The 23,523-nt window shown below is 42.1% G+C and overlaps 1 long non-coding RNA gene across 18 annotated transcripts in view; it reads right to left on the reverse strand.

Moving 5' to 3' along the window:
- Positions 1 to 1,005: 1,005 nt before the first annotated feature.
- Positions 1,006 to 23,523, reverse strand: part of LOC120111500 — a 28,179-nt gene continuing 5,661 nt past the window's right edge. For 12 of the 18 annotated variants that reach the window (XR_005512660.1, XR_005512656.1, XR_005512669.1 and 9 more), the window contains 7 exons: positions 23,387 to 23,496; positions 21,541 to 21,701; positions 18,561 to 18,689; positions 16,817 to 16,970; positions 3,177 to 3,276; positions 2,687 to 2,804; positions 1,955 to 2,611 (listed from right to left, as the gene is read on the reverse strand). This is a non-coding gene — a long non-coding RNA (uncharacterized LOC120111500). Of the gene's footprint in view, positions 2,612 to 2,686; positions 2,805 to 3,176; positions 3,277 to 16,816; positions 16,971 to 18,560; positions 18,690 to 21,540; positions 21,702 to 23,386; positions 23,497 to 23,523 lie in introns of all 18 variants that reach the window. The other 6 variants (XR_005512666.1, XR_005512651.1, XR_005512652.1 and 3 more) reach the window with 6 other exon arrangements.

Genomic DNA, 23,523 nt, shown 5'->3' on the forward strand with positions numbered 1-23,523 from the left:
ATAGTATTAGGCTTCTTCAATGGACCTTTCTGACTCTTTGATCATTCTATCCTTTCAAATCAATCCGATACGGGTGAAAATTGCTTCTTGCGTATATGCTAATGTCTAAAGATAATTCTACATTCTAAAGTTTGTTGCAAGGGGGTAAACATTTATTGTCAGAAATACTGCACATTCCCTCCATCTTCCTCATCCCTATATGTTTGTTGGTACATTCTCAGATATCAAATGAATAAAATCAATTCCCTATCCAAAAAGGCTGGAAGATTTGTTAGTATTTAAAAGTGTTATAGAACAGTGCCAGAGCGACAAGCTCGCAACCCCACCATTCAACACAACGCCAGCCCATCCACCAACTTGTGCCTACAGAGCAACCAAAAAAGTGACTCATATGGGCACATTGGATTGGGTTGAGCACACATCCGAACCCAACTAAACCTAGGGCATTCTCTAACCAAATCCAACAGAACACCAGTTTAAACTAAATTTGGATTAGGCTAAGTCAGATAGATCAGAAACGGTTGGGCCACATTTTTATCAAAACTGACAGTACAAACATTCATAATTCGACTATAAAAAGTAGTCCTTGGTGCAACGATAAGATTGCTCTATTATGACTTATATATCATAGGTTCGAAATACAAAAATAATCTCCCTGTATATAGAGGTAAGACTACATACATCTGATCATCCCAAACGAGCACTTGTAGGAACTTCTTACACTCAGATGTCCTTTTTTATAGATTTCCATAATACACAAATAACTTACATAAATCATAAATATAAATTGGATTCATAAATATATTATTTATTTATTACTATACTAAGTTGGATTTGATTAAGCATGTCCAATTCGGGTCAATTTGGGGTCAGGGTGCTATTGGATTTAAATTCAACTCTAGCCTAACCCTTCTTAAAGATTGAGTTGAAATTTTCGAGCTCGAGCTCGATCCAAATTTACAAACCTTGATCCAAATCTACCAATCATGTTGAGCAAAACCAAAGTTGCACCCAAGGCAGATGGTCTTCACTCCAAGCAATTATTATGCACTAAACAGTTTCATAAGGATTGACTGAGTTTTGAGAACTTTCCCCCTTTTCTTTGATGTTCTTATAAAATATTATATAAAATATCCCTTACACAGGAAGAGCATCCGTGAAACCTTCCGTTCTGCGTCAGATGTCTCTACTGTTCTCTGCAAGAGCATCGCAGTGATCTCATATAACCCTGACTCTTTTTGAGGACTCTTAAGAGGCTCATGCTTTGGTTGACACCAATCTAGTTGTGTCTGGATTGGCACCAATATAGTCCTTCATGCTGTAGGCAATAAAGATCATTTCACCGTTGTTCCTGTTGTCCACAACTCTGCAACATGTTAGTAATGCCACAAGATAAAAACTTCACCCTGCACCAAGCTACTAGGCGGCCATGTTCCCAGATAAACTAACTAGCTCGAAGCATCATTATCAGCCTTCTAGTGGTTTTGAAAGTACTTGGATATCTGAGTAAGATTCAAGCTGAAGCAGGCGGGTAGCTCCACCCGTGGACTGCCTATAGATGCCTCACCATGACCAGGCCTCCCCTGCCTTTTGGAGACTAGATACTGAGAGCATGATTAATGGAGCTGGACCACATCCAACTATAATACAACGACTTTGTCAAATTTAACCAAACAAAAAAAGCACTACATCATCTTTTGTTTGGTGAAATGATGACTGGTCGATCCTTAGAATAGTCAATCACCAATGTAAAGTTACTTAAAACATATAATTAACATGATTGTCAGGAAGAAAATAAATCCTAAGAGCAGGCAAACTTGGTTCTGAGATGACATACCTGGGCACATCTGTAGGGTGATACTACTGTATTGCTGAGTGCTGGAGTTGGTGGCACTCTCACTGACTGAAATAGGTCAAAAGAAAAGAAAAAACTACTGCTGATATCAGAAATAACCTCATAAGCCAAAGCCATCGAAATAATGTATAATTATATCAGAAAATAAGGAAAAGAATATCAAGGCTGAAAAAGAAAAGTTGTACTGTCTGGGAGGAGGAGTCATCCAGATTTTTGCAGTTTTTTAGCAGGCTGCAATGATTGCTTGCAGAAGAATAGACCATCCAAAGTATGACTGATGATTTTCTATTTTATTTCCTACTTCCCTTTCCATTCAAGTAGCAAATAATATTACATAAGCATAAAATTTAAATTTTAAAAGAATCGGACTGGCTGCTGGTTGTTCAAAATAGCCATGAAGAATACGTGGCAAATAATTTACTGTCATGGATAACTTCCTGCTGAAAACAAATACTAATATGTTCAAGAAGGAATACTTCACCAACAGCGGAAGGGAAAGAGTAACTTATCAAATTGAAGCAGGTCATTTATATTGTAGCCCTTAATACACCTCCACTTTGTAGAAGCAGGGGATACAGTTTGCCATTGGGGTGTCAAAGCATAAAAACATGAGCCAGCAAATCAATCATGGCCTCTGCAGAGAAGCATATAAAAGCAACAGCAGAATATTCAGGTAAGAGGCATCATAAAGACATCAAGGGAGGAGACCTTTTAGCATGCAGCCCACGAAGTTTTCTATGCAGGATCGCAAAATTCCTGCATAAAGGACATTAAAACAATAACAATAATAAAATACACCTTAACAATTTGGCATGAACCATCAAACCCTACCTAATGCACATGAGGCAAGAGATGCATGGGAAACCAGTTTATACAGCAGTTGGTCTGCATGGGCCCTCTGGATACAGCTGGTGTTTGCAAATAGCATGGAGATCTTTCAAGTTGTCTTCTGTCAAAGCAAGGGAAAAATTAAAAAAAAAAAAAAGGAAAAGAAAAGCACAATGAAGATCAAAACCCTAGTTAACTGGGAGGAAAAGTGAAAAGTGTAAAGGGAACAACACTATAAAATCGAAGAGAATATGCATATATAAAAATGAAGTAGGTTCACATTCCATGCATGTTATAAATTCTGATTCCAAGCAAACAACCGCTAAATGTTCAATCAAAATGGTATATTTGAGAACTTTGGGTCCCTGAAATCCTTATGTTGATGGAACTGCATACTCCGAGTCTCCATGCACCTCCATATCCATAAATTTTTTGAGAAGTATAATAGAAGAATTAAAAATAGTAAACATATTTGAAAACAATTTTAACTAACCATAATTAGAGAAGTTAAAATGGGACGGGAAGGAAGAGGAGGCTCATATTCACCATTTCATCCAGCATTGCATGTTTTTAACTCTCTGCAACTGAAAAAACTTGACACAGAAATGTCTATAACTAATACTATGACAGCAGAAAATTTGGCGAATGCATAAATATTCATTCTGCATTCAGCAAGAGTAGAGTACCAAATAATTTGAAATATAAATGAAATCAGAAGAACTAAGCAGTAGAAAATCCAAACAAAAAAGAAACAAAAAAGACAAAATTAGAACTAAGATACGATAAGTTATAAGAGAGGACATGAGTACTCGGCTGCAAGTATATAAACTGAAATGGAGAGTATAATCAAAAATGCTCCAATAAACTGCGATTAGTATTGTTTCGACATCCTGATAGACGCCAGAATTTGCGCCCACCTCCATTTGTGCACATCTACCATAGGAGGCATTGAATTTCTTATTCAGACGAAATTAGGTCTTAATTGCCTTAATTCGGGATTAGTTAATTAATTGTCTTTTATTTGGTTGTCCTTCTCAATTAGGCCACCTCCATTTGTGCATGTTTACAAATAGAAGACGTTGAATTTTTATTCGGATGGAATTAGGTCTTGATTGCCTTAATTCCGAATTAGTCAATTAGTTGTCTTCTATTTGGTTGTTTTCTCAATTAGGCATATTGTCTTTCCATTATAATAAGAGTCCAAGTTAGGTAGGAGTCTAATTGGCATAGGGGCGCCCGACCCCTATAAGAGTTGTAATCATTTTCAATTGTTGGAGGGATAACAATCCCGAAATTTTCCTATGTACTCTCTCTCACTCACGCCTCTCTTTTCCTCATGTGCTTTCTCTCTCTCTCTCTCCCTTTCTCACGCTCTCTCTTGTTCTCTTTCTCTCCACCCTCTTCTCCTAACAATCCACCAGTGAGATCTGTCTTGCAGATCTTATCAACTAGATCTGCCTTGCAGATCTTATCAACTTGGTATAAGAGCTATAGTAGCCGATTTGCTGTAGTAGTCGGCTCACTACGATAGCCAATTCGCTATAGTATCCGATTGGCATCTAGCATAGCTTCCACGCGCTCAGTTACAGATGAAGATCGCCTGTCGAGGGTAGAGGTCGAGCTCCACAATGTCAACATGACCATACGCCAACATGCGGATGCTTTTGAATCCATCAATGCCAACCTAGAGACCCTTTTATCTAACGTGGCTCTCCTCCTGAAGGACAGGGAGAGTCCGCCTCCTCGGTCTCCACGTAGCCCGACTTGACGGATTCCGTTGGGTGACGGTGGAACAATTCAACCACGGCTCGCGCGGGTGGACTTTCCAAAACTTACAAGTGAAGATCCGACGGGATGGATCTATAAGGCCGAGCAGTTCTCCCGTTACCAAGGCACCCCAGATATGGAGAAGGTACTATTTGCTTCCTTCCATCTCCATGACGAGGTCCTATAAGCCCTCTATGTTCGTTTTGGGCCATTTGAATATGAAAACTTTGATGAGGCTCTCGCCAAACTACAACAAATGGGGTCGGTGCAAGATTATCAGAACCAGTTCAAGTGGCTGGCTTCTCAGGTTCAGGGCTGGCCAGAAGGGGCTCTTCTAGAGAGTTTTATAGGCGGCCTTTGGAAGGACATTCGTTTGGAGGTTAAGCTTTTTCGGCCAAAGATGATGGTGCATGCAGTGAGTTTGGCGTGACTACAGGAAGACAAGATCCTTCGGGCGAGACGCAACTCACCTCGTCAGGGTCTACTTCCTACACTAATGCAGAAGCCACCGCCGGCCTTGCCAGCACCCAGACCGGCCCCGAGCGTTGGGTCGGGCCGACTCCCACCCCCAGCAACCCCATCGCAGGTTCTGACAGGTGTTGGTCTCAGGCGCCTGACTTAGGAGCAGATGCAAGCTCGTAGAAAGAAAGGCTTATGTTACAACTGTGATGAGAAGTTCGTACGAGGACATGTCTGCAAATCTCAGCAGTTGTTTTTGCTGATATTGGAGACAGAAGAGGAGGTGTCGATACAGGAGGAGACGACTGCAGAGGGGGAGCAGGACCTGCTCGACCACCCCAAGATCTCGATTCATGCCTTGTCGGGATGTACCTCACCTTAGACGATGCGAGTAGCTGGGACGCTAGAGGGTCGACCGGTGTCGATTTTGATAGATAGCAGTAGCACCCACAATTTTGTGAATTATCGGTTGGCTTGGAAGCTTCATTGTAAGATCGCACCCGCGACGCCTTTCACAGTGATGGTGGCTGATGGCAACCGCTTAGCATGCAACAAGGTCTGCAAGGCTGCGGACGTTCAAATTCAAGGGTACCTATTCCAGGTTGACATGTATCCCTTGGGTCTCCAAGGGTCGGACATCGTCCTCGGCATTTAGTGCCTTAGGAGTTTGGGACCGGCCCTTTGTGATTGGGAGAAACTCACTATGCAGTTTGAGGTGCAGGACGTCTGGTACCAATTGGAGGGCGATTCAAAGGCATCCGTGCTGTCGGGTACCCTGCATTCGATCCAACGACTCCTATGTCCAGGAGCCGATGCGTACATTATGATGGTGGGCCATACTGGGCAAGGGAGCCCGAACGGTGAGGAGCATGATTCCCCATGAACCCCTTGCTGGAGGAGTTCAGCCACTTGTTCGAGGAGCCACATGGACTACCGCCCTCTCAATCGCATGACCACCGGATCGAGATTGTTCCAGGAGCTGGACCGGCTAACGTGAGGCCACACCGTTATCCACACATTTAGAAAGCGAAAATTGAACGTATTGTCTGGGAGATGCTAGATGCTGACATCATTCGACCGAGTACAAGTCTATATTCTTCTCCGGTCCTGCTCGTAAAAAAAGATGGTTCATGGCGATTTTGTGTCGATTATCAGGCCTTGAACGACATCACGGTCAAGGACCAATATCCGATACCAGTGATTGACGAGCTGCTGGATGATCTTCACAGGGCAGTCACCAAACTAGACTTAAAGTCTGGTTATCATCAGATTCGGGTCGCTCCAGAGGATGTACCAAAGACAGCTTTCCGCACCCATGATGGTCACTATGAGTTCTTGGTGATGTCGTTTGGTCTCACCAATGCTCCGGCTACCTTCCAGGCCTTGATGAACGACATTTTTAGGTATGTTCTGCGCAAGTTTGTTTTTATTTTCTTTGATGGTATTTTGGTCTACAGCAGGACATGGGAGGACCACTTGCGCCATCTTCGATATGTCTTCCAGACCTTGCAAGAGCATTGCCTCTTTGCAAATCGGAAGAAGTGCACTTTCGGCCAGTGGGAGGTTGACTACCTTGGGCATCTCATATCCGCCAGGGGGGTAGCAGCTGATTTAGAAAAAATCTGGAGCATGGTGGACTGGCCGAGACCGCAGAATGTATGGGCTTTACGGGGCTTCCTTGGGCTGACCGGCTACTACCGAAAATTTGTGCAAGGATATGGAAAGATTGCCGAGCCACTGACCAAGCTCCTCCGGAGGAACGGATTTCAGTGGACACCCATAGTAGAGAAGGCTTTTGAGGATCTCAAGGTCGCTATGTCTTCTACATATGTGCTATCCCTTTCGGATTTTTCCAAAATCTTTGTGGTGGAGGCGGATGCATCCGGAAGTTGCATTGGGGCGGTTCTAATGTAGGAGGGCAGACCCATTCCCTACTATAGTCAGGCATTGTCAGAAAGGGGTCAAGGGCGATCCACCTACAAGAAGGAGCTGATGGTTGTCGTATATGCTGTCAACAAGTGGCATAGCTGTTTGATCGGGCGCCGGTTTGTTGTTCGTATAGACCACCACAGCTTGAAGCATCTATTGGAGCAACGGATTTCGACTATGGACCAATAGAGGTGGGTGGTGAAGTTATTGGGGTTCGATTTTGAGATTGTGGACCAGCCCGAGCGTGAAAATAATGCAGCAGACGCACTATCTCGTCAACATGAAGCTGGGAAACTAATAGCTATCACTGTCCCACGTCCAGATTGGTTGGCCAGCTTGCGCGAGGAGGCAAGGGCGAGCCCTCAATTGGATGAGATTTGGTGCCAGGTTCAGGTGAGGGAGGACCCTTCTTAGCGGTTCGCCCTTATTGATGGAGATCTGTGGTACCGGGGTAGCCTAGTGTTGCCTCCAAATTTTAGTTCAAAGAGAAGCATGTTGCATGAGTACCATGACACTCCTATTGGGGGACATTCTGGCATTCTAAGAATGTACAAGAGGCTGGCCAACAACTTCTTTTAGCAGGGTATGAGGAAGGATGTGAAAGATTATATTTGTGCATGCGGCATTTGTCAGCATAACAAGTACGAAACGATGCTCCCTACTGGTTTGCTGCAGTCGTTACCAGTTCCAGAGCAGGTTTGGGAGGATATCTCAATGGATTTCATCAAGGGGTTGTCGTGTTTAGCTGGTTACTCCATGATTTTCATTGTGGTCGATAGATTGACTAAGTATGGTCACTCCCTTCGCTTGAAGCATCCATACACGGCAAAGACAATAGCTAAGATTTTCTTACGTGAGGTTGTACCCCTTCACGAGTTACCTCGTTCGATGGTGTCAGATCGGGACCCCATATTTATTAGCAAGTTTTGCCAGGAGTATTTTTGATTATAGGGCACAAAATTGAAGACGAGCACAGCCTACCATCCCCAAACCGATGGGCAGATGAAAGTCTTGAACCGGTATATGGAGACTTATCTGAGGTGTTTTGCAGGCATACGACATAAATAGTGGGTGAGATGGTTGCCTTGGGCAGAATTTTGGTATAACACCTTCTTATGACTCCTTTCGAGGCAGTCTATGGACGGCCACCTTCAATGCACCGCTATGAACTAAGCTCCACATCAGTAGCATTGGTTGATCAAGAGTTGCGTGCTAGAGATGAAATCCTACGACTGCTTAAGGATAATTTGGTGATTGCACATAACAGGATGAAAGTCCAATTGGACAAGCCTTGTCGGGAGCTCGAGTTTAGCATTGGGGATTAGGTCTACCTCAAGCTCCAACCATATCGATAGACTTCAATACAGATCTGTGCTAACAAGAAATTGGCGCCTTGTTTTTATGGACCATTCTAGGTGATTGAGAGCATTGGATCAGTGGCATACAAGATTAAGCTGCTGGATGACTTCCGAATCCACCCAATTTTCCATGTCTCAAAGCTCAAGAAGCAAATAGGGGATGCAGGTAGAGCGCTTCCTTAGTTGCCCACATTCTCTCCAGAAGGGGAACTGGTTTTGGAGCCAATGGAGATCTCTGATTTTCGTTGGGTTAAAAAGAAAGGGGTCTATGTGCAGGAGGCTCTCGTTTAGTGAATGGGATTACCCAAAGAAGTTGCTACTTGGGAGGAGTATGACAAGCTCAAGTTACAGTTCTCTCATCTGAACCTTGAGGACAACGTTCGTCTTGAAGGGGAGGGGAATGATAGACGCCAAGATTTGCACCTACCTCCATTTGTGCACGTCTATAATAGGAGGCGTCGGATTCCTTATTCAGACGGAATTAGATCTTAATTGCCTTTATTTGGGATTAGTCAATTAGTTGTCTTTTATTTGGTTGTCCTTCTTACTTAGGCCACCTCCATTTGTGCACGTCTATCAATAGGAGGCATCAGATTTCTTATTCAGAAGGAATTAAGTCTTAATTGCCTTAATGCCGGATTAGTCAATTAGTTGTCTTTTATTTGGTTGTCTTTCTCAATTAGGCGTATTGTCTTTCCATTATAATAAGAGTTCAAGTTAGGTAGGAGTCTAATTGGCATAGCGGCGCCCGACCCCTATAAGAGTTGTAATTGTTTTCAATTGATGGAGGGATAACAATTCCGAAATTTTTCTACGTCCTCTCTCTTCCGCTCACGCCTCTCTTTTCCTCACGTGCTCTCTCTCTCCTCCTTTCTTACGCTCTCTCTTGTTCTCTTTCTCTCCACCCTCTTCTCCTAACAATCCACCGGTGAGATCTGTCCTGCAGATCTTATCAACTAGATCTGCCTTGCAGATCTTATCACATCCATTGAATACTTGTAGATGTTTTGTGTTTGCCTGCACCCATGGTCTGCCATACCGGCCCGTACCGGCCGGTACGTACCAGTCCGGCCTAAGATCGGTACTGGATCAGCGTGGAATCCGGTACCGGTAGTTTATTGTTGAAGAACCGGTACAGGACCGGTTCGGACCGGTACGGAACCGGTATGTACCGGTCTGGGCCGCCACCGATACGCCGACCGATACCGGTACGGCGGACCTTGCCTGCACCTATATACGTATGTATGCATGTACATGTACGTATACATATTTATGCATGTACGTATTCATGCATGTATTTTTCATGTGTATATGCATGTGTATATATGTATGATGTACATATACTGATATTTATTAAACCAAATATTTTTCATGATGAAAACCCCAATCATTTTAACCATTAGCATCCAAGCCTTTTATCAATTATTTGGGGCCTGCTTAATAGATCCTCATTCACCAAGTTCTCCTGTCTTTTTAAAATATATTCAGAAAAATGGAAGTGGTATATCAACCGGTCGACTAAATAAAAAAATGAAACAAGATCATAATTGCTCCAGTTTTGAGGGGAAAGATTGCAAACTTTTCAGAATAGATATAGTAGCTAAGTGTGCAATATTTATATTACATGGAAACAATGCAACTATGCAGATCACCCTCACAAAACCATAATATTGCTCGCTGATCCAAAAAAATAATAGCGCAATTGATCAAGCATCAGAAACCATAAATAAACAACAAGCCTTATCCTTCCAGAACAAATCATCCTTGTCTTTCCGGTAAGAAAGAATCAAAGAAAAAAGCAAGATACATACCACCTCCACCACCAAGAAAAGCCTTTATAGGATAATTGGTGGGGACACAGACCACCGTTTCCAGCATGTGTATAGGCGTCGCCGGCGTGTATAGCACTTTGGCTGCCCTAGTTTTATTTTCTTATGTATTTTTCGTTTATTTATTATGTATTTTCGTCCTTGTTAGTTGTTGACTTGTTATGACTGTATTTAGCTATGTTGTGGGGATCATGGGTAGTTATATGATGTTTTGTGGGAATCATGGGTAGTTACATAGGGGGGGCTATATATATGAAACCCTCATGTCTATTGTTGTAGTCAGGATATTTTGGATTAAAAAAAAAATCGTTGCTCTGACATCTGGTGGACTCCAGAACTCCCCTCTCCTCCTTTCCCCTTCTTATTTTCTCCTTTAAATCATCTGTCCCGCATCAGTTTGGTATCAGAGCCCTGTTGGGCTTTGCCTCTGTGCCAACGCCCCGATCCTGTCTGTCTATTTCCCTTCCCTTTCTTTCACTGCCATTTTCTGGGCTGCAGTGAGACAGTCGGCAAAAAAAAAAAAACAGAAACCTTTGCAGCTGGTCTTCCACATCCATTCTCAGCCGGTTCTTCTTCCACAGAAGCACCACAAAGTGTATGGCAGAGCACCGCCGGATCCCAGGATTCCGGTGGGCACACGAAATCTACGCGGTAACCCGACCCCGGACGCCGGAGCGAGCTGACGGACCACGGGTGACTCCCTCTGTCAAAAAGAAGAGGAGCATCGCTGCCCTTCTTTCAGATCTGTCCCTCGGACCCGCCGAAGCGCCTGCCGGCCACCGCGCACACGAAGAGAGACGGGAAGACATCTCTAGTGCGAAGAAACCCAGTGCCGGAGCAGGTGACCGGTCGCCGGCCACCACCACAGACCACTGAGATCCACCTGCACTGCTAGCGTGGACTTCGGCACGATCGGCCGCCGGGAACTGCCAGCAACCGTGGGCGTGAATCTCGGCACGCTCACTTGAAACTGTTGGAGAGTTTCAAGTGGGTAAACGGGTAGACTCCAAACCCGTTAACCTTCGGTCAGTAACCCGGATCCGTTCCCAAAAAAAAAAAAAAAAAAAAAGAAAGAAAGATTGTACCTGTCGTTCGACGGAGAAGAACCCTAGATCTAGGGTTCCGCCACCACTGCCGCCGTCGACGCATTGCTGCCCGCCACCACCGCCGCTGTCGCCGCTCTTACCACCGCTGCTGGCGCCGATCGTGGGATCCCTGTTGCTGCCGCCGAGCCGCCTCTCCCTTCCACCGCCAGGCCCTTCTCGCTCGCCGACGCCGCTCACCTCAGCGACCGCATGCACCGCTGCTTCAGTCACACCGCCACCCTCCCCTTCCCCTCTTTTTCATCTTCTCCGTTTCCTCCACCCTCCACCGACCCTTGAGTTCTTCCCATTTTCTTCTCCCTCTCAGCTCACTAAAACCCTTCTCCCTCCCATCTCACCGAAGCCTCTCTTTCCCCGCGCCACCACCTCCACTTCCGTTGCCGACTCCATCCTCCGCCCTCGCCGCTTCCTTCGCTCCCCAAAACGAAGATCGCCACCCTCCGACATCGCCCAGCCCCAGAGGCCTTGGGCCACAACACCAAAGGGACTATCTAAGAGCACGTGAGACACCAGATGAGCATGTAATGCGCAGTATTAAGATCGATGCACCAAGTTATGATGGTCGTCTCGACCCAAAAGTCTTCATTGACTGGCTCGCTGATATGGACCATTACTTTGAATGGTATAACCTGTCTGAAGATCGCAGAGTTCGTTTTGCAAAAATGAAGCTCATTGGTCCCGCAAAGTTGCATTGGAACACAATAGAAAATATGCTTGCTAGAGCTAGACAACCCCCTGTGGTACAATGGGATGAAATGAAGGAGAAGTTAAAAGAAAAATATCTCCCAACATCCTATAAGAGTCGCCTGTTAGATCAGTGGCAACGACTGATTCAAGGAAACAAACCTGTGTCTGAGTACATAGCTCGCTTTGATGAGTTCTTCATGCGATGTGATGCACGCGAGAGTGTGGAATTGACCCTTTCTAGGTTTAGGTCCGGATTGCGAGATGATCTACAAAAAGAGCTTATTCTACGTGAGGTCAACTCATTAGAATATGCCTATCAACTTGTCCAAGACATTGAGCGTTATACTAATAAGACAACCTTTAGGCGATTTGATCTTAAGGAGACCAATTATAAGTTCACCCATGGTAGTCAAACTAATACTTGGAGTAAGCCTAATAATAGAAATCAAGCGACCGAGTCCCCAAAAATTATTGATCAAAAGAATAAGGGAATTTTAAGTGAACCACCCAAAATTTCTCGAGATCAGTGTTACAGATGTTTTGGTTTTGGGCATAGAGCTAGTCAATGTTCTACTAAGAAAACACTGGTCATCGAAGAAGATAGAAATGATGAAGAGAATGAGTTGGTCCACGAACCAGAGATAGACCCTGAAGAGTCCGATGAAGGTGAGGAACCTGGCTCACTCGAGGGTTCCACTCCTTTAAGCGTTGTTAGGTGTGTCCTTACACAACCTAAACAAGAAGATGATGACTGGAGGCGCCGATCCATATTTCACACCTATATCAAATGTGGTGAACATAACTGTAAAGTTATCATCGACAGTGGGAGTAGCGTCAATGTTGTATCCACAAGAACTGTCAACAAGCTACAGTTAAAGACAGTGCCTCATCCTAACCCTTATAATGTGTCTTGGGTGGATAAAACCGCTATACCAGTTACTGAGCGTTGTCTAGTCCAAATCAACTTTTCTGAATATAATGATAAGGTCTGGTGTGATGTTATTCCCATGGACGTTGGACACATCATCCTTGGTAGACCGTGGCTTTATGATTTGGATGTAACCATTTATGGCAAATCCAATTCCTGTTCTTTTGTTTACCAAGGAAAGAAAATTCGACTAAACCCATTACCTCCTAGGCCTTCTATTGCTGGAAAGAAGGATGTGAAGGTTGAAAAGCGCCTTCACATCATTAGTCCTAAGGAATTTGAGAAAGCAGCAGCCCAAGAATCCATAATCATTGTGTTAGTGTCCAAAGAAGTTGTTCCTGATTTTCAAGTAGATTTCCCGAAGGAAGTTCGTCAAGTTCTGGAAGAATTTAAGGATCTCTTTCCTGAGGACCTTCCTGATGAGCTTCCTCCTATGCGTGATATTCAGCACGCCATAGACTTGGTTCCAGGGGCGACTCTCCCGAACTTGCCTCATTATAGACTCAATCCGATTGAACATGCTGAATTGAAACGGCAAGTTGATGAACTATTCCGAAAAGGGTTCATCCGAGAAAGTCTTAGCCCGTGTGCGGTGCCCGCGCTTCTAACGCCCAAAAAAGACGGCACTTGGAGAATGTGTGTGGATAGCAGGGCAATCAATAAGATAACGATTAAATATCGATTTCCAATACCACGATTGGATGACATGCTTGACATGATGGCAGGTGCCACTATCTTCTCCAAAATTGACCTTAAGAGTGGTTACCACCAAATCCGTATCCGCCCTGGTGATGAATGGAAAACAGCTTTCAAGACCAAAGATGGGTTATATGAGTGGCTAGTCATGCCCTTTGGGTTGACAAATGCACCTAGCACATTTATGCGAATTATGACCCAAGTATTAAGACCTTTTATGAAAATTCCTTGTAGTCTATTTTGATGATATCTTAATATATAGCAAAAACAAGGAACAACACCTGGAGCACCTACGTTTGGTCTGCAATTTCCTAAGGAAAGAGAGTCTATATGCAAACCTTAAGAAGTGTTCATTTATGACTGATCGTGTAATCTTCTTAGGGTTTGTTGTGTCTTCTGAGGGTGTTTCAGCAGACCCACAGAAGGTCCAAGCTATTCTTGAATGGCCTGAACCCACTACATTATTTGAGGTGCGAAGCTTCCACGGCCTAGCTACCTTTTATAGGAGGTTCATTAAGAATTTTAGTACAATCACTGCACTGATTACGGATTGTATCCGAAAAGGTGAATTTCATTGGACCGTTGCGGCCTCAAGGGCATTCCAAGAGATCAAGACTAGAATGACTGAAGCTCCGGTAATGCGTCTTCCAGATTTTACTAAAGTTTTTGAAGTCTCTTGTGACGCATCTGGTCTAGGTATAGGTGGAGTCTTAAGCCAAGAAAGACATCCTATCGCATACTTCAGTGAGAAGCTGAATGATGCCAAACGAAAATATTCCACCTATGACAAAGAATTTTATGCAGTTGTACAAGCGCTGCGTCACTGGCGTCACTATTTATTACCTCAAGAGTTCGTATTATATTCCGATCATGAAGCTTTGAGGTACTTGAATTCTCAGAAACGATTGAGTTCACGACACGGAAAGTGGGCTGAATTTCTTCAAGAATACACCTTCGTGTTATGTCATAAAGCAGGAATTGACAACAAGGCAGCTGATGCCCTAAGCCGACGTGTCGCATTACTTTTGTCAGTAAGCATAAAGGTTACTGGATTTGATCGTATGATTGCCGATTATGCAACTTGTCCCGACTTCGCTGAGATCTATGCTAGTGTGTTAGAAAGTCACACCAGGGACAATAGTGACTACCTTGTGGTTGATGCTTTCCTGTTCCGAGGAAACAAGCTGTGTATCCCTCAAACATCCATTAGAGATTTTCTTATTTGGGAACTCCACGCGGGAGGAATAGCTGGCCATTTTGGTAGAAATAAGACCATTGATATGGTCGAACAAAGATTTTATTGGCCTAGTTTAAAACGGGATGTTGCAAAAATTGTTAGTCAGTGTCGTACTTGTCATCTATCCAAACAGCACAAACAAAACACTGGCTTATATACACCCCTTCCTGTCCCAGATCGTCCTTGGCAGGATATTAGTATGGATTTCGTGCTAGGGTTGCCAAAGACTAGAAGTAAGCATGATTCCATTCTCGTGGTAGTGGATCGGATCTCTAAAATGGCACATTTCCTGCCCACTTCCAAGACTTCTGACGCCTCCAAAGTTGCGAGGATCATCTTTGATGAGGTCGTTAGACTCCACGGGCTTCCAAAATCAATAGTGACTGATAGAGATGTCAAATTTGTTAGTTATTTTTGGAAGACCCTCTGGAATTTCATGGGTACAAAGCTTAAATATTCCACAGCCTATCACCCTCAGACAGATGGGCAAACTGAGGTGGTCAACCGCAGCCTAGGAAACCTTCTACGATGTTTAGTGGGTGACCACCCGGGTAATTGGGATCTTCTCCTATCCACAGCTGAATTTGCCTACAATAGCTCTATGAACAGGACCTCTGGTTTGAGTCCTTTCGAAATTGTCTTAGGCTATGTTCCGCGAAAACCTGTTGATCTTATCCCAGTAGCACCTAACAATAGAATCTCTGAGACCGCTGAGTCCTTTGCGCAACACATGCAAAATTTACATAAAGAGATTAATAAGAAAATTGAAATCAATAATGCGAGATATAAAATGGTCGTTGACTTACGTCGACGTTATCAAGAATTTCGAGTGGGTGATGATGTAATGATCAGAATCAGACCTGAACGGTTTCCACCAGGAACCGTTAGGAAATTGCACGCCCGAAGTATGGGTCCATACAAAATTCTGAAACGGGTTGGATCTAATGCATATGTGGTGGATATTCCAAGTGATTTTGGGATTAATCCAGTTTTTAATGTAGAAGACTTAGTTGCCTACCGAGGTCCGACAACTATTCCTACCGACCCATTCAATGAGCCTGACACTGACCTCACATCCAACTTTGAGACCATATCTCCTGCTCCTGCCTTGCCTCCTGTACCTATTTCTCCACAGATCACAGACACAGTGGAACAGATTTTGGACGATCAGATTGTCAGTACATAGAATGGTGGTTATCAGCGATATCTAGTCAGGTGGCATGGTCGACCTCCGTCAGATGATACTTGGATTAGCAGAGATGAGCTTCAGCGACTTGCTTCAGACCTGTTGGAGCATTACCAGACATCCGTTTCGCCAGAGGCGAACTCCTCTCAGCTGAGGGGAGTTGGTGGGGACACAGACCACCATTTCCAGCATGTGTATAGGCGTCGCCGGCGTGTATAGCACTTTGGCTGCCCTAGTTTTATTTTCTTATATATTTTTCGTTTATTTATTATGTATTTTCGTCCTTGTTAGTTGTTGACTTGTTATGACTGTATTTAGCTATGTTGTGGGGATCATGGGTAGTTATATGATGTTTTGTGGGAATCATGGGTAGTTACATAGGGGGGGCTATATATATGAAACCCTCATGTCTATTGTTGTAGTCAGGATATTTTGGATTAAAAAAAAAATCGTTGCTTTGACATCTGGTGGACTCCAGAACTCCCCTCTCCTCCTTTCCCCTTCTTATTTTCTCCTTTAAATCATCTGTCCCGCATCAATAATCATCAGCTTAGGAGAAGGGGCATCCCTTTACTCCACCACCATGATTACCAGCAGAAAGATGATTCCAAGAGTTTCTGGAGGAAATGGCCTTCACGTATACAAATTCACAAGAGGTTAAGATACAAAAAAAAGTGCAACATTGAAAAAACAAAGGAAAAAAAAGGCCGGTCTTTTGAGTTGCAAAAGTAAGAAGGGAGACTCATTTTGCCCATTTACAAGACATTTTATGGGGTCTATATTGGACTGCAATGGTAGCTTTGAGAAAACCAGAATATAAAACTAAACTGAGCAGTGTCTGCTTTATTTTCTACAGTAAGTAGTTCTTAACTTTTAAAAGAATAAGAATATCTATTTCTTGTGCAAAATAACCATGAAGAATATGTGACAAATATTGATTTGAATGGATAATACCTGAGACGAGAAAGCTAATATGTTCAAGAAGAAAAGGAATATTTCAGGGATGGCCGAAGTGGAAAACTTTCTTATCAACTCCAAACAAGTATAGAAATTTGTGCAGCAGCCATGATGCACCTCATCTTGGTAGACATGGATATGGTTCAGGCGTCTGTAGCATCAAAGCATAAAATTGAGCAAAACCTCACTGCCTCGAGTTCAGTAAGAAGATTGCATAGATATAAAATAAAGCATCTCAAAAAACTAAATGACAAGTTGGTATTGAATAGAATAGGAAATCAACAATGGAGAGTCAAAGGGGAGCACCCTTTCATTGATGCCAAAGAAAATTATGGTTAAACTCCCAAAATACCTTGATAAAGAAAGCTTAAAAAGATAACCAAAGAAACAGAGTAAAATAACCCTTGAAAAATCTCCAATACCCCACCAGCCACTTAGTATAATGACACTAATAAGAAATCAGTTTGTTGGGCCTCGTTGTTGCATACCCATGCACCGAATTGGAGGCTTCCAGGATAGACCAAACAAGACCAAAAACTTTGTGCCCCAGAAAGAAAATTAATGCAAGTAAAAAAGATGAGTTAAGGGAACAAAATAAGAAAACCCAAGATAAAATTTCCTTGGACAGGAATAGGTACAAAACCACTAAAATGTTATAAACCCTGATACCAAGCAAACCAATCCAAAACGTTAGTAAACCAGAATGAATTATGAGAAATTAGGTCTCCAGAATCCTAGCTGCTTTTGGTACATGTCCACATGCTATAAATTGCTGAGGAACCATGTGAACAAATTGTCAGAAGCATGAAAATGAATGAATTAAATGTGTTTTAGAAAACAAAATCTTTAAAATCTGGAAATCAGGAAAGGGTAGAAAGGGAGAAGAGGAAGAGGAGGCTAAGATTCACAAATTCATCCAGCATTGTTAGCATCATTGGGTCTCTAATTCTCTGTAACTAAAATAAAATAGCTGCAAACAGTTTCCTGCAGAATAGCAAATCATCCACGCCTGCTTTGATGTTTAAATAGTTGTTTCCTCTTAACAGTGACGGTAACCTTTGTCTGACGAATCATCACCCCCTCTTCTTATAAATCGAAGAACAATGCCATGTTCCTGTTTATGAAAAGATGGCGAACAAAAGCAAGTGCGAAGAAAGAAAAGAAGAAAGCGAGAGAAGCACCATATTAGCACCACTGCCACTAGAAGACCAAGCAGAAGTATGAAGAGAAGTTTCATCTGATAAAAGGGAGAGAAGCATGGGCCAAGGAGAGGGGAACCTTCAAACCAACTATGCTCTTCCAAAAGCTTCACCCTAAGCTTGAGAAAGAAAACCAACCACAGATCCAAGGTCCAAGGCTCAGAGCAATCTTTTTGTCAGACCTTAAAATCCCCCTCATTCCTCTCCTGTATGGTTATCTATCTCTCCATCTAATAAAGGCTGCAAGTCGGTCGCCTACTGAACAGTAGAGATCATTCAAGAGTTGCCTAGGCTTTCATTCATTAAGACATGCAAGGGAGAGGAGAGATGGGGTTCAATTAAGGATCAAGCTAAACTAATGAAAAATTATTACAGGTGAATAGAAACAAAGGGAGAGAAGAAAAAAGAAAGAAAAAGAGTAGCCCTAGCCCATGGGTAGCGCTTCTGGTGATCTTATCATCCCAAATTCTTGTAGCCATCTTGAAGACACTGGTTACATCTTACATGAGAGCTTAGTAATATGGATGTGCATGTAAGCGTACCCCACTGGGAGATCCCCTTGCAATTGTTGGACAACTTCAAGCTTGTAATCCACTCTTCTTCCTATAACTTTTTCCGCTCATTTTGCTTTTGAGTTTTGAGAGTGCAGTGAATGGGGTGCACCAGCAATCCTCAACAAGAAGAGGAAAAGGAAAAATGAAGGGGTTAACATCATAATTTAAAATTCTTATAAAAAAGATCAACTTAATACAAACTTCATATCTTGTGATAAAATGAGAAAAGTGGAGACATGAGTCAAGAAAGAACCTAAGAAAATCTCTAATTCAAAGTTACAACAATAATAACCATAGTCATCATTTCAGATAAGAGTTTATTTTTTAATGCTTCAGATTCAAAACCACTGCATGCCATACATCAGACAAACAATTTTGTAAGGTTTTACCAACCTTATTATAATGAAGTAAGCATTTGCATTCCCATAACCTAGCTGCTTTATTTCTATGAGATCTACCCCCCAATCTTTCATCCACCACTATGTCATATGAAATTCTGAGAACTTGAGAACCCAATCAGCAGAAAACAAAAACTAGCAAACAAACAAACAGACAGAAGAAAAAGAAAATGGAGGCACAAATCCACCGGTTTCTCAGGCACTCTGTGAGTCTTAGACCATCTGCGAACAGCTACAACAAGTTGCCTGCAAAATGGCAGACCATCCAAGCTTGCCTTGCTGTTAGAGAATTTGACCATCAGCCCTTCCAGCATCTAATTGGCAAAGAAAGTCAGAAGTTGGGTCAAAGAGAGCATCAATGTCTTCCGCTTTCTCAGTATCTCTCTCAGAATCCTAGATCAGTAAGCTAATTGGACGAGACTCACATTTTCTTCCACTTCACGAGAAGAAGGCTTTCTAGGGAGGCTCATGAGTCATGACCAAGACCATAGGGATGGCAACCAATGCAAGTGTTCCAACCGTGTACATGATGACAGTGGCAAAAAGAAGCTGTTTAGATAAGATGAAGCCATACAAAATGATCAAACAAAGATATGAATGAGAATAGAGCAGGTTCTTGTTATGGTCCACCATGTTTACAAACATTCCTAAACTTCAACCAGCAGGTATGTCCACAAGGTGATTTGTTGTTGGTTTGTTTACCACGCAAGTGCTCCAACCGGGTTCATGATGAGATTGACCCAAAGAAGCTGCTTACACAAGATGAAGCCATACAAAATGATCAAACAAGGATATGAAAGAGAATTAGCACAAGTTATTGACATAGTGCACCATGCATATAATCACCACAGTGAGTTCTGTTTGACAGGTCAAATATAAGACAAAACTGTCACTCTCCTTTTATCAATACAGACAAATTAGCAATTTCAAATGCAAGTTTTTGGCAAATAAGCAGCTAGCATGTTGTTTCACTAAGCATGTCATGCTAGTCTATCACATTTTGGTTTTGACTTGAGTCAATCTGATCCTAAACCAATACCAACTGATTCTAGATTTCTTTGTATATCATACCAATCACCATTTCAATAATAATTAAACTAAAAATCTATACTATTGATAAAAATGAGAGTTTTGTAATCAAGGAGTTTTCCTTCCTGATTCCGCATGCTGCTTTTTATACCGACAATGCTCTCCTATTTATTTTATAAATATGTTAATTATCACACTTACTTTTTGCCTATCTTAACTACACACACTTCATCTCCTCATTTTCCAATCAAATCGGATCCCTCCCATAAAACTTGCAAACAAATTGGACCTCATTTATTTCCCTAATTTGACTCCCATGTAGATTGAATTCTTTGAATTGACTCCTAAATAGATTTGACTCTCCGTTTTCTCTTCCCTCCAACATGCATTGCACATGCCTCGTGACTAGTACTTACAAAAAATAATGCTCTATTATGTGGCTTTTATGATATCTTGACAAAATCTTAACAATGGACTTCACTTTAATACATAAAAGAATGTTAGTGTTTGTCTGACAAATATTTTCTCAGCAATTCTCCCTCTACCTGAATCAGTCTTGGCTCAAAATACTTTTCGCTATACAACAGTTGGCTCTGAGGCATTGGCATCTGTAAGTATCCAGAACACCAAAACTATAAATTCAGCTTTCTGAAGATTATTTCGACCGACCAAGAATACCTAGTTATTCAAAATGTTAAATCAAATTTATAATATTTATTAAAACATGAAAGGAAAACACATCTCCTCTGCATGGTTGAAAATTTTCTAAATAGATAATAATAGCATAGCTTATTGAAGATGGCCTCTTGATGCTAATTTCAAAATGAACCTTGCTAATGAAAGACAAATTTTTGTTACAGTATTAACATGCTAACAAACATTCAACGACTGATTGACCAATAAGTTAAGCAATCAACTGCCTATGCTGAGCCAGTTTCATACTTGACTTTGACATCAAAGTCAATTGAGGTCAAAGATTCCCGGGGCAACTGATAATGACTGTAAACTTGCTTGTCTGTTATGCCATACCAAGTTATTGGAAAAGCATCTTGAAACCTGCATGAGTGCATTCTCTACAGCATCTCTGACCCCAGGCCTACAAGGATCCTGAGAGCCAACAAATTCAGTACCCAAAAAAGTCACCACCGATATTAAATCAAACAGAGTAAAACAAATGAGGTGGAACACAGAAGACGACTGGTTAGGATCCAGTAATGACGTCAGAAAGTTAATAACATGAGAAATTATCTTGATGGATATTAGTTGGACTCGATTCGCCTATTAGTTTACCCTAAATCACCAAAGAAAACAGATACAATTTCTTTCTCTAATTTGGCTTCCATGTAGATTGAATTCTTTGAATTGACTCCTAAATAGATTTGACTCTCTGTTTTCTCTTCCCTCCGACATGCATTGCACATGCCTCGTGGCTGGTACTTACAAAAAATAATGCTCTATAATGTTACTTTTATGATATCTTGACAAAATCTTAACAATGGACTTCGCTTTAATACATAAAAGAATGGTAGTGTTTGTCTTACAAATATTTTCTCAGCAATTCTCCCTCTTCCTGAATCAGTCATGGCTCGAAATACTTTTCCCTATATAACAGTTGGCTCTGAGGCATCGGCATCTGTAAGTATCCAGAACACCAAAGCTATAGCTTCGCTTTCTGAAGATTATTTCGACTGACCAAGAATACCTAGTTATTCAAAATGTTAAATCAAATTTATAATATTTATTAAAACATGTAAGGAAAATAAATCTCCTCTGCATGGTTGAAAATTTTCTAAATAGATAATAATAGCATAGCTTATTGAAGATGGCCTCTTGATGCTAACTCCAAAATAAACCTTGCTAATGAAAGACAAACTTTTGTTACACTCATGGTCTGTCGTACCGGTCGGTACGGGCCGGTACCGGCCGGTACATACCGGTACCGGACCCTACCGGTACGGTACAGCTACATATTTCGGTACCGAACCGTACCGATCGGTACCGATGCGTACCGACCCATGCCGACACATACCGGCCCGTACCGAACCGGTACCGGCCCAAACCGACCAGTCCATACCGGCTCCAATTTTTTTTGGCTTTTAGTCCCATCGGTACAGTACCGGTTCGGCTCGGTTTGGTTCGGTACCGTACCGGTACCGATGCCCACCGGTACGTCGGTACAGTCGGTACCGCATATCTTGGTTACACTATTAACATGCTAACAAACATTCAATGACTGATTGACCAATAAGTTGAGCAATCAACTGTCTATGCTAAGCCAGTTTCATACTTGACTTTGACATCAAAGTCAATTGAGGTCAAAGATTCCCAGGGCAACTCATAATGCCTGTAAACTTGCTTGTCTGTTATGCCATACCAACTTATTGGCAAAGCATCTTGAAACCTGCATGAGTGCATCTCTCCAGCATCTCTGACCCCAGGCCTACAAGGATCCTGAAAGCCAACAAATTCAGTACCCAAAAAAATCACCACCGATATTAAATAAAACAGAGTAAAACAAATGAGGTGGAACATAGAAGATGACTTGTTAGGATCCATTAATGAAGCCAGAAAGTTAATAACGCGAAAAATTATCTTGATGGATATTAGTTGGACTCGATTTGCCTATTAATTTACCCTAAATCACCAAAGAAAACGGAAACAATTGCTTTAACTGAATACTATTGGTTTCCGATCCAGGTAATTTTTGGATCAGGATGATGTGAGAAGGGTCCTTAACTCCTTATTAATTGGATAGTTTATTGTGGAAAAATAGTACTAATGGGCTCAAAAAAAAAAAAAAGTAGTGACTGAGTTATTTGCATGTCAAATTAGGGAACAACGTTAAGATTCACTGAGCTAGTTGACATTTGCAGTCATGTACATAATAAATTTATTAAGAAATACTGTACTTGGCCTACAGCAAACACTCTGATATCATTCACATTTTCTGACATATAGTAAAGTGACTCATTCCTTCTCCTTTCCATAGTGGAAGAAATATTGAGTATCTAACCTCCCCATAAATGAGTAAATAACTAAAAATGGAAGGTAAGGGTCTTTATCCGGGGTTGCTTAAGAATATATAGATATATATATATAAACATTGTCTAGACATAACTTCAATGACCAACTCGATCACTGCCAGATACATTTCTCACCATGCACCTTCTGTATCCCCCATAATACCAAGTAGAATCAGGTCATCCTCTGGCAACTGCCAGTTGTCTCCCTATTCCTCATTAGGAAAAGTATACATATAATTTGTACAGAAGCGACACAACAAAGGCTAACTGCTGTCATATCTTCAATGAATTTCTTAAATGCATTAACCTGCAGGGACAAAATGGTTCAGCAACTGCTTAACTAGTAAGGATTAAAGAGCTTCACCTTGTCTGAAGTCATTGGCTGAGCCAAACCATCTGGTTCAGGCCAGCTCTGCATGCAGCAGGAACAATTTCAGCAGCACCTCTCCAATGCAAGTGAACTTCAGAATCTCCCTGCAATTACAAATAGACAAAAACCAA

Source organism: Phoenix dactylifera, chromosome 1 (genome assembly GCF_009389715.1).
Source record: "Phoenix dactylifera cultivar Barhee BC4 chromosome 1, palm_55x_up_171113_PBpolish2nd_filt_p, whole genome shotgun sequence".
NCBI classification, from domain to species: Eukaryota; Viridiplantae; Streptophyta; class Magnoliopsida; order Arecales; family Arecaceae; genus Phoenix; species Phoenix dactylifera.